Source organism: Dermacentor variabilis, chromosome 5, assembly GCF_050947875.1.
Source record: "Dermacentor variabilis isolate Ectoservices chromosome 5, ASM5094787v1, whole genome shotgun sequence".
NCBI classification, from domain to species: Eukaryota; Metazoa; Arthropoda; class Arachnida; order Ixodida; family Ixodidae; genus Dermacentor; species Dermacentor variabilis.
In genome coordinates this window covers 123265259-123271269 of record NC_134572.1, presented here as the reverse complement: position 1 = coordinate 123271269, position 6011 = coordinate 123265259, and the positions used below count along the sequence as shown (strand labels likewise).

The 6011-nt window shown below is 44.9% G+C and overlaps 1 pseudogene; it reads left to right on the top strand.

The window, feature by feature from the left end:
* The first annotated feature begins 664 nt into the window (after nt 1-664).
* On the top strand, nt 665-844 carry LOC142583826 (U2 spliceosomal RNA; annotated as a pseudogene).
* The last annotated feature ends 5167 nt before the right edge of the window (nt 845-6011 follow it).

Below are 6011 nucleotides of genomic sequence, written 5' to 3'. Positions count from 1 at the left end.
TAAAGTTTATTCCTCCTCCTCCTCCTTAAAGAAATCACCTTAAAAAATTCAGTGCCATTCCGCTCTGTGAAGGTGGTGACCAGCGAAGCTATGTGTATGGGCCCCTAATGGCGAACTGTTCATTGCTATGCGTCAAACGCCGTGTGCACATAAATTGAAGGCGAGGCGCATCTAGTCACTCCTCCATGATGTTGAGCCCCGAAAGATGATGAGACACCGAGGGGTATATATACCCATGTATCGCTGCAAAACGCTCCACGACATCTATTCCTAACCAATTCCGGCATGTTGAACAGACACGCGCCTCACGGCACTCCGAGGACACACACTGCTTCACTGTAGCCCAAGCGATCGTGCGTTGGTCGACGTCCCGCAGTGCAGTAATGGTTGTGAGGTCACTCGAAAATCACAAGCAGTCACGCACAAGGCAGGACACAAAACATTGGTTCACCACAAACTACCTCTGTAACCTGGTCGTTGCTCCGGTGAAACATTCTAATTTTGCGGGATCGGGGCCACATCGTCTGTTCGCGTTTCTTTCCGCCTCGCGGTCCTGGTGGGCAGCACGCTTACGGGACCGCCACCACGGGAGAGCGGAAAGAAAAGAAAGGAGATACGCAAGCGCTTGGAACGCCGACAAAGAGAGGGTGGTGCGAACGTAGACATGGCGGACGCAGGTCAAAGTGTAGTATCTGTTCTTATCAGCTTAACATCTGACACGGGTTGTACTTGAACCTAAGATATTAAACTTACTTTTGGAAGTTGGCGGAGTGCTTAAAGCCTGCTTCAGCTCCACTATGGGTCGGCCTGCTATTCTATCATCTTTGGGATCGGTCTATGTATAGGGAGAAATCTCGATTTACATGGCTCGATAGACGCATACAATTTTTGCGAGAACCTGGTCATACACAGCGTCGCTGTAGAAATGTACTTTACGAGACGGTCGTCAAATACCAACGTGCAAGAAAAAAATCAAGGGACGAACCTGGAAGAAACATACACAACGCTGAGTTCCTACTGGTATTTATTTCACAGGGAGTGCGCATTTATAGTCGACACAGCACAAACAAAGAAAGAGAAACCGTGTACACCTTGCGCTGTAACACCTCTTTTTTTCGTGAAGAAAGATATAAGGGGTGCGCTCACATTGCTCACCAAGCGTGTCAATCAGATCTGCTTCAACGATTTCTCTAGTCGTCGGTTCACTTGCTTTATTTGACGACACAACACTGCTAAAATTTCAGAGCACACTCACAACGAGCACAGTGATGGGCCAGATTAGCTTGCTTGTATTGTTCTACATTGTACTTGTGCTCTGATGACCTAGAGGGCAGGCAGACAGTAGGGACGACAGAAGACAATAGTGCCGCTGCAGCATGAATTTAATTGCTCTGCTGAGCTCGGGTATCCATTCGGAGAACAGAAACAAGAAATTGAATAGTAATACAGCACCATGGCACCGGCAGTGATAAGTTCTCACGCTATCTGTGGGACAAAGTTTGGCGTACCAGTCTTGGTAATATTTCCCATGTCGGTAATGACCGTTGGAAAAAAAAACGAAATAATCAATGTCATCGCATTGCAGAATATCAATGGCGTGTTAATGTCCGCTGCGGGGATCCTGTTTTCCTTACTTTACTCATGTGATTTTTTATATTTGATACACTGAGCCTCCTTCTCTTTATCTCCCATTGCTCGTGTTTTGGGCTAACCTGCCTTCTGCCGCACCAGGGAACGCGATATAGAATGCTGAGAAAGTACTTTATAATCGTGTTCATGTACATAAGAGTAATACGGATGTGGATGCGTAGTAACATGACCGAGTCCGTGAATCACGATAAACCATGTGGATTGTTGCGCGCTGTGGATTGCTTTGTAAACGAGTCACACGAAGGAAAAAAAACGAAGGAACGACAGCGGTAGCCAAGGAAAACACGAGCTTTCCGATTAGTTCAACTCTTTATGTTCATGGCTCACTGGTTTCAATTCGATCTCTTCACCGACCTTGCTAGAAGTAAAATGAGCCGATAATAAATCAACGATACGCGAGAGGACAAAGCCATTTTGGACAGCGAAGCCTCTCCGTTGTCCAATTTACTGCTTGTTGCGAGGTTTCTTTCGAATGGTAGGACCGGAAATGACACGGGTCTACTTTCGGCGGTGCGCTTCCGAGGACACGGGTCTTTCGTTGGCGTTATTATGTCGTTTCGTGGTTGTCTACTGCTAATCGGACACTCACTGTCAGCGTTTATTTTGTTGACCAGACAATTGCTAGCGCAGAATACACTACGATCTCTGAGCAATTTTAGACCTAGGGACGCTTGTTATGTGCGAGAAGTCTGAAGGAAAGGTCACTTCGGAAACTAAAAAGAAAAAAGAAAAGCAGTCGAGTTCCAGTGCGCCGTAATGACGAACTTCACAAGAAGAATGAGTATGACGCGATACAAATAAAATAGTATTCAAGACAACAATGACGGTTCCAATAGCAGTACTTGAGCGGTTCAATGGCAAGACATGTAACTGTTCGCTTGAATGGCGATGTCCGGGTGGATTTTAGGCAACACCAAAGTTCTCGACCCAGGAGGCGACTACTGAGGTCGACGGAACGTGTCGATAGACATTGTGGCATATTATATGAGATATTAACATAGTTTATAGACACCTATAATAACCTCGCGTCACGTCACCGACTGACAGCTGTGGAAACACAGACAATCGCCGAAAAGAAAACGAAGAAATACGCGTCAAATTCTCCCAGAACAAGCAGAATGCGTTTATCGTATATCGTCGGTTGAGCATCGCCGTGAGAAAACCTACAGCTATTACAAAGCCTTCGAACACAATCACTCAGAGAATACGTGATGGCTGTTTTGCAGTGAGTGTCCATGGAAGTTGGTTGGGTACTGCAGGGATATGCGCAGGAAAAGGAAATTATTGACACAAAACCAGAGCAGGATGTGTTCAGGCATTTGAAATCCAGGCACGTCCTACATATCTACAACATGAGGATGCGGATAGCACAGTATTCCCTCCGAAAAGAAAGAATCAGAGGGACAATCTGCTAAAGCATAAAAGCTGTCTTCGCGAACTAGTCCTGATATGAATGTACGTCGGGTTAAAGATGGCTGAAAACCGTAGGTAGTTGAGCAGTTTGTGCTTATTTTAATTTCACAAGATCCTTTCTTTCCCTATACCACAAATATTTTTGTTGAGCTTGAGCACGAACATGGGTGCCTTCACTGAAAAAAAAACACTTACGAATAACGTAATTAACGCTGCGTAGCTCCTCTTCACTGATGCAAAAGGACGCAGAAAATCCATGCAAAAAATAACAATCGCACATAAAAAAAAGGGACGAAGCAATGTGAATGCAAAGCTTTGTATATTTAAACTCTGACTCAAGAACGCCGCATACATGTAGTAGTAAACAAACTTTTTTCGATATATTTCTGCAGCTCGATTGCGCAGAAATCTTACTGAAAAGGGAACCAGGTTTTGCGTTTTAAATTTTTTTCGCATGTTATGCGATTCTCCACTGACAAAGACGTTAACATCTACGACCAGATGTTCTTCACATTGGTGACATCACGCCAGACAGACGGAGAAATTTCACGGTGATGTGGCCTCCTGTATTTTGTTATGGCGTCATTTCTACATTACAACAGCTTTCTTCAACAAAAGACGCACGTCTGGTTGGAATTGAACAGCAACGGCAATCCGATAACAGAATTTTTCTCAACGCTTCTCTTTAGTATTCGCTTGGCTCTGCACGACTTGTTGCATTCTGTACAATACAACGAGTTCAGGCCCAGAAACTTCGAATTTACTTAAGTCTTGCTCGAAATGCTTCAACTGCAGCAGCTATTGCAATCGCTAAAGACCCACATTGCAGTTGACGCGTCTGCTAATGGTACATATAAGGCCCTTTGCCGGAACTCCTCGCCATCATGCAACATTTCTACCTGCGGACGGACCACATACCGCGTTTTGCCGCATGATATTTGCGCATCGTGAGTCATTACCTTAATGCTTCACACTTTCTGCAAGATGTTCGACTCCTCTTTGGTGATTAATTCAGCTAAATATGTACCTGACAACACCTGGTGTACGAAAAAAAAAAGCAGATCTGTCATCGTCGGCTCCTAAACGGCTTAACTTACTCCTCTTACATGAGAAGTGCCGGGACTACACAAACATATACACCAACGGCACCGTCGTAACGAACAGCTTTATCAAGCCTCCGTCAACCAAGCAGAACTCGCCACTGTCAAAATGAAAGCTTATATCTTGACAACATCGTCAGCTGCGGAACTTGGAGCGCTTCATGTTGTACTGCGCTTTATTAATGACAAACCGACACATAAATGGCCGACTTTCTGCGACTCGAAGGCGGCATTGCAATGTTTACTGTAAGGCCTTGCGATTTAGTCTTCCCTTTCTCCCTTCCTCCAGCACAGAGTAGCCAACCAGACTCTTGACTTGTTAACATCCCTGCCTTCCTTATCTCTCTCTCTCTCTTGCGGTTCAGTCTGTTTAGGCAGCTGGTGTTTGAAATTACGCTCGTCCCTATTTCTCTCTATCTCCTGATTCCGCTCTCTGTCTCTTTTTATCCCCTTTCATCCTACCCACCGTGCAGGGTAGTCAACCGGAACTGCCTCTGGTTAACCTCCCTGCCTTTCTATGCATCCTTCTCTCTCTCTCTCTCTCTCTCTACAGAAGAGATAACCACTTGTCTGAGAAGGAACACAAAGTTACCTTTCAGTGGCTATCACGTCACTGTGCTGTTACCGGCAGTGAACGTGGCTCTCAATCTGCCTATTGAGCCCATTCAGCAGACCGCCGGCCTATACATCCCACTTTCTATGACACACGTTGCAAAAAAGCTCCACATACTTCCACGTCAAAGCACAACATCTGAATGGAATGAATGAAACTTCGGGCGTGTCCCATTATATGTTGTGGATCCTACTTTAAGCCTGCGATTTCCATCACGACTTCCCCGAAGAGACGCAACCCTCTTATGTAGGCTATGGCAAATGGTCGCGTTTACCAACTGCCACGCGTTCCACACAGAGATGACCGACATCGCAGCCTGTGACCGCTACGGCTACGAGGAAACATTGCGACAGTGTACAAAGACAATCGCTATACGTCATGTGCAATTACTTGGACGACAGGCTTCTGTCGGAAGAAAGAGTTCTATAGTATCGACGGGACCTATCAGCACATCAGAAGAGCGTGCTAGCGCAATTGCGCTTCGTGCAATCCACCGACCAGCGTGAATGCCTCTAACTTAAATTAATTGTTCGATATCCAAAATCATTTATTTTTGCTAGGTGATTTCAATTTTCCCAACATAGTGTGGCAAAACGGTGTTCCCTCCTTTAAGCAGTCATCTTCCGAGTGCGCCTATCTTTTGTACATATGCGCCGATTTCAATATAACCCAGCTGATTCTTGAACCCACACGCACTACCAGCACTTCCTCTAATAATCTCTTTTTTTACAATAGCCTTTTTACAATAGATTTCAATCTCGTTTTGCAATAGATTTCAATATACCTTAAAGGAATCAGTGACCACTCGCTTCTGCGCTTGACAGTTGAGAACAAAGTTCGCTCCAAGAAAGTCGTTAAAGCTATACGTGATTACAATGCCGCCTATACCACATCCATTACAACTGAACTAGAATCATTCATTACACAATGAAATTTTCTGAAGGTACCTTTGAAAAAAAATTAAATTATGGGGTTTTATAGGCAAGAATCAGATGTGTGCGTTAAGAGACAAAGCCGGCAATATCGTTACTAATATGGATGAGATAGTTCAAGTGGCTGAGGAGTTCTATAGAGATTTATATAGTACCAGTGGCACCCACGACGATAGTGGAAGAGAGAATAGCCTAGAGGAATTCGAAATCCCACAGGTAACGCCAGAAGAAGTAAAGAAAGCCTTAGGAGCTATGCAAAGGGGGAAGGCAGCTGGGGAGGATCAGGTAACAGCAGATTTGTTG